General features: G+C 33.2%; 1 protein-coding gene across 1 annotated transcript in view; it reads right to left on the reverse strand.

Annotated features, from left to right (window-relative positions):
• Calcrl (calcitonin receptor like receptor) overlaps nt 1-3,130 on the reverse strand; it is a 94,754-nt gene extending 91,624 nt beyond the window's left edge. The window contains exon 1 of the mRNA XM_090354450.1: nt 2,914-3,130. The gene's annotated coding sequence lies outside the window, so the exon portion shown is untranslated. The remainder of the gene's footprint in view (nt 1-2,913) is intronic.
• Nucleotides 3,131-10,794: the final 7,664 nt, after the last annotated feature.

Genomic DNA, 10,794 nt, shown 5'->3' on the forward strand with positions numbered 1-10,794 from the left:
TGCCATATATCTTCAAAATAATATATTAGTTTAAATGCAGATAAAGTTAAGGTAATAAAACTTATTCAGATACTTTGAGTTGCTTAACTGATATTAATGACCAATAATGAAATAAGATGGGTAGAATGATTTTGCGAGTGAGTAAGAAGTTTAAGGTTGGGAGGTCTGATTGGAATGAAGAACTTTCCCTCTATATCTTATGAATTTATGTTCCCGAAAATTAAGAGCCTTTATGGTTCACTCAGGGACTTCAAAACTAAACAACGAATTTTTTTGTCTGTTTGTCCACCTTCAGTGTATGCTTTAAAATTCTAAGTCATGATGTACCATACACTTAGAGAGATACAATGTAGTTTATCAGTGAAAAGTTTTCTGAATCCTAAATAATAGACTATAAGACCCTAAAACTGTATTGGAATGTATTTTTATTCTAAAACGTTGACATCATAGTGACTATATCTGTAAAAACAATTATTTGTCCAAGATCCATTTGATCATATGTTAAAAGTAAAATATATTTGTTCAGCAAATACCAATTTGATCCTTTAAAATTTATTGCATTCATTTATTAGAGAAGTCTACGAACAATCCTCAAAGATGGTTACCATCAAAATTTAAACCTAGAGAAAAAAGTAGTAAAGGAAAAATAATACTGTTTCAATGGTCCCAAATATTGCCTCAGTTAGAAATGTGAAGTAATATTATTAAATTCAGTTAGCTTTGTTTATTCATTTTTCTATATCAAAATGAAGCATATAAAACAATATAACTATATTATATTGTTAAAAGTTTACTGAATTTATATTATGCATGAAAGTAATAATATAACATATAATTAAATGTAAAGGTCTTTTTAAATACGGTCAGTATTGATGACATTTTAATATATTATTAGGAATTATCAGTGAGTAAATCATATAAACCAGTCACTCATTTAAATAAGCAGTAAAAGCATAGACTCAGTTATAATTTATTTCGTTTTCTGTTTTCCCAAGTTTTTTAAAAAAATGAGTAAATTTTGTATATTGTAAAATGTAAATACTTTCACTAACACAACAGTATTTGCTAAGTGCTAAGTTTTATCAGGAAAAAAAAAGAGCTATAACCCAAAGTATATCTCTTTAAAAATCGGATGCTCAGTTAAAATATATCTCAGTTTATATTCACTAAAAGTGTGCAATAAAACCGTTTAATAGTCTACGGAATAATAAATGTTGCAAAAGACTATCCATAAAAAATTTAACTTCAATTCAGAAAGTGTGCTTGATATTTTGGTATTTAAATTTTAACTATTTTATAATGATACACATTTCTTATTTCAAGCCACCAGCTTATATTGGAAGTGTAAGGATTACAAGTCATGCTATTAATAGACATAGATATTTAAATGATGCAAGAGAATCATGTGTTGGGAACTAGTAATTAGAGATTGGAAAATATTCAGTATAAAACATATGATACTTCATTTTAAGGAAATAAACTGACTTAAAATAATGCTGTTTTAACCTTTGCAAACTAACTCATGTCATTGGATAATTTTCCGGGCTGTTTTCACTTCCTTATCCAATTACCTGTAACTACAAAGCTGTATTTTAAAGCACATTTGCCATTTCAAGGAAAGAAGCTACTGTACTTTTAAGGAATCATAAATGTAAAAATGCATTAAAGTTTCCATTAGGTTGAGAAATGTGTGAGCACACTGAGCCAAAAACAACCCAGGGCTGAGTTACTCAAGATGAGTTTGAAGTCTGCTGTTAGTGTAGCAGACAATAGCTGATTAAGCTATTGAGTTTAACCATTGAAGGAGACCTTGCACAGTATAATTTCATATACATAAGAAACCATGTTATCTAGTAATCATACCAATCGACAAATTTGAATGAGAATTTGACGTTATTTTTAGAACCTATTTGTGATATACCATCAACTTCCTAAATATCAGACTTTAGTTTCTTAAATTGTCCAGGACAATCTGAACTGTTGAAAGGAGCATGAATATATGCTTCATCACAACTCATCTGAATATTTTGTCCTGGAAAACCTTACTTTTAATACAGAATTTTACTTTTATGTCATAATCTAGTTCGCTCAGGAAAGCTCATCTATTTTTCCTCATCCACAGATAGATCTTGATCATATCTTCACTCCCCCCCCCTCAAAAAGAAGTATGCAAGGAGATATGGGTCAAGTTGAACAAATTCTCTGTCTTAAAAGAGTTTTGAATTTTAAGAAACAATATAGAAATCTCTACATTTTTCTTCACCCTCAGAAGTTTTATGTTTTCTTTGTAATCCAAACATAACACACACATTTCAGGTTTGGGGGGAAAGGTATTTATATACATCTAGCAACAACAAACAATGACAATTTCATTAGTTCCAAAAAATTAGATATATGTTTGTAAATTGACATGGAAAGTAGATAGAAGACAAATGAAATAAATCCAAATTGATTACTTCTTTTGTAACTGCGCCTTGTGTTTAACCAGAGAATGAAGCTATGATACCCCGGAAGTAGATTTTATCTCTTTCTCTTTTCTTAAAATACCAAAAATACAGTTTAAAGACTCTTGCTGGGGTTAGGGGAGGGAGAGATGTGGCCAGGAATGTTTTCCAATTGTCAAGCTCAAGCTTAGTAGTAGAGCTAATTTCAAAAGCACATTCCCTGATTAAGATATTTGTTCTGAAATTTCCATTTTAATTCATTTTTGTTTAATGATAGACCATCACTGCAAATATGTTACACAGTAGCAATAGATTTACTATGCAGTTTTGTGTCACATGTAGCAGCTTCTCTAACAGGCTGTTTCAACTTTACTAAACTCTTGTTAGAAATACTGTCAAACAACAAGAGGGGAAAAAAAAAAAAGACCTTACTCTGAATAAATTTATTTCTTTTGAATAATGCACTTACCGAGCACAGCTCCTAAGAGAATTCCTGATGAAAGAGGCTGGATGGAATTTGACTTTCTGAGATTCCGCAGACAGATTTATCCCCAGGCAAGGTAGAGAAGAGGCAAAGCCTTGCAATGTGATCCTGCAGGCAGAGTGAACTCCAGTTAAGCAGAGCCTGAAAGTCCCAAGGCAGGAGGTGACACTCTCTGCTGGAGACTGGGGTTGCTCTGGGTAGATTGGAAGTGTTGTCAGATTGTAAGTGATCAGCAACAGAAGGGAAACATCAGGGCTTCCTGTTACATCACTCTTACCCCGCCTGCAGTTAGTGTTAGGTTACTTTCTTTCTCAAATAGCATACCCCAGGAAAGCAGCAACACTCCTTTCTTACTCTGAAACAAGAGCAAGAAGCAGCCTGAACGGACAGAGATCTTTTGCTCTACGAATGCATTGTTAGCAGCAAAAGCTGGCTGGCTTTCACCTCAACTTAGTTCTGTTAAAACTTGCCAGAGCTGCTTGTGATTTAAAGGAAATCTGAATATAAAACAATCGAATTACTTGTGCGTGTGTGTGTGTGTGTGTGTGTGTGTGCATGTGCGCACTCGTGTGTAGTGTTGAATTAGAGTATAAAAAGCATCCCAGAAAAAATTATATAACATCTTTCTTCGTAAAGGAGCACAAAATAAAACCTGCAATCATCCAATTTATTCCCTTGATCTGACTCATTAATTCGGAACTATGATAAGCAGCCTTACACCACCCTATTTTACACAATTACATCAGGAAACCCTACCTTGGATCCTTTACACATTTTTTAGCCATGCTCACAAATTAATTTATGGATCATAAATTAATTTATGGATATAAAGTCAATGCACACATCTATTTTATTTTTGTTACTAAGCATTTAATATTTATTAAAAATAACCTGCCCCAAAGAACTTATAATGTTCAAGCTATTACATTCTCTTTGTAATATTTTGTGCAGTTATGACACTGTAATATAAACATTGTTCGTATTTAGAAAAACTTTTCAAAAATGTGGATATTTAATAATGACAGAAAATAAGGAATATGATATAGTTAAATATCTTAAAGTTTATCTCAAAATGTAATATCTCGCATATATGTTATGAATCATTTGTTGTGAAAAAGTTTGAAAATTAAAATACCTTTACCATTTTCTGTATGTGATACAGTACGGCATGCATTGAATCTAGGGCAGCACCAAAACTCAGTTCATATGGGCATAAACTCCCTTCATCTATAAATTAGAAAATGTATGTAAACAAGAACCAACTAGGGAAGAAATTGACTGGGCCTAGCTAAGAGACATGAAGTCCTTGTCTCATAATTTCTGGTATTTCTGAAAATTATCATTTTTATCAATTCAGACAGAGTACATGCCCTATAGAAAGCTAGAGAACTAATCTTAGGGCAAATAAAAAGATATATGAAGGAAACTTTTCCAATCCATCTTAAATATAGCCAGAAACACAAGAAAAACTGTTGCAGAATTAAGTTAAACTAGTTTGCAATTTGATTCATTGTTAATTTAACCACGTAAGATCAGCTTTCCGCACAATGTTCATTTGTTTTATTGCATTTATAATGCACATATTTTGATCTTGACATCGCATGCATTGTATTTCAAATGAACACTAAGGTGTGTCCTGCTCTTTAGTCATTTATAGCACAGAACAAGAAGAATCAAGTGGAAAATTCTTTGTAATTAGCAGCTGGTACTGCCAAAACAGGGTCTGGATGGGTACTCTCAATAGGTTTTCTGGTGAAGTGAAGCAGGGTAGACATGTGAAGAAGGGTATTTATGATAAGCATCTGTCTCTGTTTACTGAGAATATATCTATCTACCTACGTGCAGCATCTACTCCTACCTTTATGGTACTGTCCTGGGCTCACAAGTAGAGGTTACCATGTGAAAATTCAGGCAAAAAGGGTGATGGACAGTTTTCTGCTGAATAAACTGACCATTTAATTAAGAATTTATGTGCATAATGCCTTGAAGCATAGTTCTACAACAAAAATCTAACAAAAGTAGAAAAGAAAACAAACAAAAACCAAACTATCCAGTCTGTGTGACACACGTTGATGAATCATCCCTGGTCAGGGTGAAAAAATAAGGAGTTCAGAAATGCACTTTAAATATATTTTATGGTCAGTGTACCATGGTTTATATTGTAACTTTACTTATTCTAAAGGTGGAAGTAGGAGACTCACAGTCCCAGTCTGGTCTTGGGTAAAAGCATGAGACCCTATCTGCAAAAGAAAGTAAAACCATGAGGACTGGGGATATATCTCAAATGACAGCACACTTAAGTTCAAGGCCCTTAGTTCAGTTCCTAGTTCAATTAGAATGTTTTTAGTTATTATATAAGGAATGAATAAGTCCTTTGTATTTTAATAATCTGAAAATTATTTCATATACTGGAGGTGACTTGAAATTACCAAGATTACATATATCTTGGTTATTAAAATTCATCAATAATTTGAGAAGCACAATTCTTATAATGTTTACATCAAAAATATCCTAGCAAGCATGTAAATTGACATGGTATGTTATTATTTCACCTAGCAATTGATGTTATATTAAATTTTTCTTTCAAACACATAATTAGCTTGTGTTAGGTAAAAAGAATCTATATCTAAATGACTAAGCTATAGAGTGTGACTACACTGTTACTCAAACCAATGGGCTAATTTTCACTCTGGTTATGGGAATAATTTTAAATTATGGAAATGATATTGTGTTCAAAGACTTACTATAAATAAAAATTTAAGAAACACAAAAGACTATACATATACGATGTGGTCCACATACAGATAAATGGCAACTATTTTGTAAGTCTATGAATAGAATTTGTTTTAGCACATTTAAAATGTGTTTCTTCAAGACAGTCAAATTACATTAAAATTACTTGTTGAATATTTACCTATTTTCAAAGTCCCACTCTTGATAAGTTCTGATGGATTACGATGTCCCTAAGAAATCAAGATTGTCTTACTCATGACTGATAGTTGCAAAGACCTATTACTGATAAATAAGATGTAGGTTGGTTAATAATGCATTTTAAAATGCAATAAATTATGAATTCTTAGCATAAATGAGATATAAAATGAACATTCTGAGTAAAGCATTCTTTGGTAAGACTGACATGTTTCTCAGGTTCCTAGGGCAGCCCGTGCTAGAGCTGCTTAAAGTGTTTGAGTTTGAAGGAAAGCTTATAAATGGAGACCCTTGCTGTATGAAACCACACAGGCAAAGGGTAAACAAACACTAACAACAAGTGAATATGTTATTTGGGAAACCTCAATTTTCTTTCCTAGGAGAGTTGATAATAATCGTTGCTATTTTCCGAATATCTTATATTTAGAATACATCTATTTCACTTTGAAAAGATGCTTTGTCTCTCAGGTCATATTTATTTTATTCTCAAATGTTTCTTGTTTGCAGAATGTAAAATTTTTATTTACCATACCTCTGTATATACAATGTGATATCTCAAGTACAATAGAATGTGAAAATATGTATTACAAATATTAAAGAATAATTCAATTCATTTGACTCAGGACTAAGAGACATTTTCATCACTAGTGTTGTTTGGTATCTATAGTCTCATTCTGCCACCTAGTGTTAACTATTCTGAAATGACAAAAAAAAAGTTTAAAATTTCATCTTTTTCCTCTTATCAAAAGAAAAAAAAATAACCTTCAAAAGATAAGGAATATCTTTAGGAAAGAATACTGAAGCACTTGATAGAGTTATAGTAGGTATATTTATTGTAGGCTGTACAAAGAATAATTGTATATGTAGTGACATGTGTATATATTTAAATCTTGCATGATAGAACTACTAAAATATTAGTTAGAATGGTATATCATCTTTTGTAATATGGGTTTGGAAATATGTGTATGTGTGTTTGTATTTGAATGTGTGTGTGTGTGTGTGTGTGTGTGTGTGTTTCTTCCAAAAGTCAGATTATAAACAAGAAGTTTCTTGCAGAGGACTATAGATAAGGAATACCAGTTGAAGTGCTGTCTCTGGATCTTCCTGAGTTTATTTAACCACTGGGATAGATCAGTGTCTCTCACGAACTAGAGGATATAGAATGAATGAGTAGGAAATATAGAATGAATGAATGACTAGAAAAATTATGGAAAGGAAACTATATCTTACTTTGTGTCCATCCATGTATCATGTGATCTATAGCTTAAAAGAAATGCAAATAAAAACAACTCTAAGATTCTACCTCACTCCAGTTAGAATGGCCAGGTTCAAGAAAACTAATAACAACAGATGCTGGAGGGTATGTGGCCAGGAGGAATCACTACTACACTGTTGCTGGGAGCGCAAATTCATTCAACAACTATGGAAAGCAGAATGGCAGTTCCTCAAAAGACTAAACATAGAGCTCCCCATGACCCAGCAATTCCACTACTAGGCATTTACCCAATCGTCCAGAAACAAGGACATACTAAATCCACTAGCACAATGATGTTCATTGCAGCACTATTTCACATAGCAAAGATATGGAACCAACCCAGATGTCCCTCAATTGATGAGTGGATCAACAAGATGTGGTATTTATACACAATGGAATTCTATGCTGCTGTCAGAAAGAATGACATTGCCCCATTTGTTAGGAAATGGAAAGACTTAGAAAAAATCATATTAAGTGAAGTAGCCAGACTCAATGGAACATAGGCTCAATGATTTCCCTCATTTGTCATAATCAGTAGAAATCTTGGGCTCTCCTAGCAGAGATTTACAATAGAGTAAAGCCTAGATACATAAGGCTATATAGTATGATGCTAAATGAAAGGACCTCTAGGATATAGAATCAAAAGCCATATAATGAATGATTGTTGTCCTTAATGTACTATGTTATCTCTCATCTCTTTTGCTGTTCGTTGGTTATCTCATATTATTATAGTATCTCACTTTGTTATCTGATATATTGGATATATTTGTATTTGGTTATTTGAAAATGGATAGGGAAGGGGGGAAAACAAGATGAGGGGTGGGGATAGGGGGGAGGGAAATGGGGACCAAGACATGAGAAAGGGTATCAGTGTATGTGAATTAATGCACCTTCTATCTGGCAAATATAATGTAACAATTTTTAATTTCAATAAAAAATATGTGAAAAAATATGTTCTGTGTGTGTGTATGTGTGTGTGTGTGTGTGTGTGTGTGTGTGTGTGTGTGTGTGGTGAGAGGATTTAGGCAAGGAAATAAGTTCAAAAAACTTGTCTGCATAATCATTTGTCTTTCTACAAATTATTAATTGAAGTTAATGTTCAAAGGCTTAACTTCAGTTGCTTGTGTAGGATAGCCTTACTATTTCTCATTATGTCTGTGGATATTCAATCAGAAGTCACACTCCTGTTCAGATTACTCATAAAGAAACATAAAATTTAAGTACAATTTTATATTGTATCTCTTGTATGTTTTAAGGACCTAATAATATCTGGTAATGCTACTGGATTTATGTTCTGTTTTAGGGCAAATTGAAGCAAATAACTAACAAATAATTGACAATACTTTCCAAACATCTGACACATAGTATATTTTTTTAGCTCTGTGAATGTTTGTGCATTTTTCACCACTGGAAGTTGGCATAACTGAAACTTAGAGCATAACATGCTGACTTGATAAATCTGTTCCTTTGTAGTAACATGTAGACTCCAATTTCCTTTATTCCTGCAAGTTTACCCAGGTAAATGTATTCAGATATTTAAGAAGAAAATTATATGGATGATAAGTCAATTTGGAAGGGCATTTAGAAAAATTACACAATGAGAAAAGAAAGTAGTTGGCATGAACAAATTGGAACATGAAGTACCATATCCAGCCATATGATATTAAGGTATCCTTATTTCCTCAACACTTTTCCTCTTTGTATTCTTGTTTCTGTCCAGATCACCCATCATGTGCAATATTTATGCATGGATAATAATGTAAGGTTTTGATTTTTGGAAAGGAAGGGTGGTGATCATGTTTTAATTCTTTGTAAGCTGTTTAAAATTTAAAACATGACTATATTTAAATGAATTTTATATCAAATCATTAAAGAGATGAAAAAGAACCAACTACTATTTGTTTCTAATTTTTACCCATTTTTAGAAAGTCTCAATTAAAAAATATTATTAGTACCTCCTGGGAAATTGTCTAATAAGATATGGTTACACACTGAAAAGACTTCAGGTACTTTTTTGGATACTATTCTCAGAATCTTGTTGACAGTAAAATTGCTTCATTTTTCTTATTTCTAACTGTGTCTGAAAGACAATTTTCCTGAAAAGTTTCTACTCTAGCTTTTAATTTTACAGTTTATTTGTGTTATTGATTAGGATATATCATCAATTCTGAACTACTTTTTATTGCCTAATTTATTGTGTCATTTCTTAGACTATATTCTAAAACCTGGAAACATTAAGTATTTGATAAATTGTAATGACAACAGCTGCTGTTCTAATGAAAACATATGAGGCAAACAAAATGTCAAATACTTCCTCTTTGTGCTACCAGCTTCTCTCTTAATCATATTGTTGACCAAATAATACCGAATTTAAGTTGCCTACTAGCTCAAAATCAGGTTGATTTAAATGAAAATCTTATGTTCTTTATTGTTATATTTGATTTGATGTGTGACTGATTTCTTTTGCAATCTTTAAAACATGTTTTCTTGGTGTCTGCTGGCTTCTTGTAATGAGGAAAGTTTTAGATTTGAAAGGATTTTTCTCCCCAACTGAACAAGACTCTGTGTATGCAGCTCGTGAAAAAGAAAAATAAAGTGACTTTCTTCACAGTTTACTAAAACAATTTCCTAATGTATATTTAGCTTTCCAATTTTAAGGACTCCCATTTAACACTGGCAGCTGTTTAGAATAAAAAGTAGCAAATGTTTATTACTTCAACACTTGAGTCCCTATTTCTTGGCACAAGGGATCAGTTAGGTAGCTCACAGCTGCTGACATTTTAGAAGTCTCTGGATGTTTCCCTAGAATGATTTATAATGTTTGTGGTCTATTCTGATGAGGACAAGGGACATGTTAAAAATGAAAGACTGTCAGGAGATCAAAGTGCTTATTTGAGAAATCCGAAGAGTTGCCAACAGAGAATTAATTTCCTCTGGCTTCTAACTTGACAGAATCTTCTGGTCAAAAGGAACAGTCAGTAAGTTAGAATTATACCCTGAGTAAAAATGCAGATTAAGCCGAGCTCATGCCTATAACCCTAGCCACTCAGTAGGCTGAGATCTGAGGATCATACTTCAATGTCAACCTGGGCCCTAAAGTCTGTGAGACTCTCATCTCCAATTAACCATCAGGAAACCAGAAGTGGCACTGTGGCTCAAGTGGTAGAGTGATAACCTTGAACTGAATAGCTCAGGGACAGGGTTCAGGCCCAGAATTCAAGCCCCACAACTAACCAGAAAAATGCAGATTAAAAATAGATCATAACCACCATGATAATCAGCATTGTAACTGACATGGCTGATTCTAACAACAAATACAGAAGAGCAAACCATTGGTAATGTGGACAGGGATTGTACTCTTAAGCTTGGCTACAAGGAAGATGTCTTTAAACTTTTTAGGAGCTGGGCATTGGTTGCTCATGCCTGTAATCCTCCATACTCAGAAGGCCAAAATCTGAAGCTAATGGATTCAAGCAGCTCAAGCAGGAAAGTCTGTGAGACTCTTATCTCCATTTAACTACCAGAAAAGAGAAGTGGAGCCATGGTTCAAGTGACAGAGTGTTAGCCTTAAGCACAAAAGGCTTAGGGAAAGTGACCAGGCCCTGAGCTCAAGTTCCAGAACTAACACACACACACACACACACACACACACACACACACACACACACACACACATTCGCACA

The sequence above is a fragment of the Megascapheus bottae genome, chromosome 21, assembly GCF_031878675.1.
Source record: "Megascapheus bottae isolate mThoBot1 chromosome 21, mThoBot2.hap1, whole genome shotgun sequence".
NCBI classification, from domain to species: domain Eukaryota; kingdom Metazoa; phylum Chordata; class Mammalia; order Rodentia; family Geomyidae; genus Megascapheus; species Megascapheus bottae.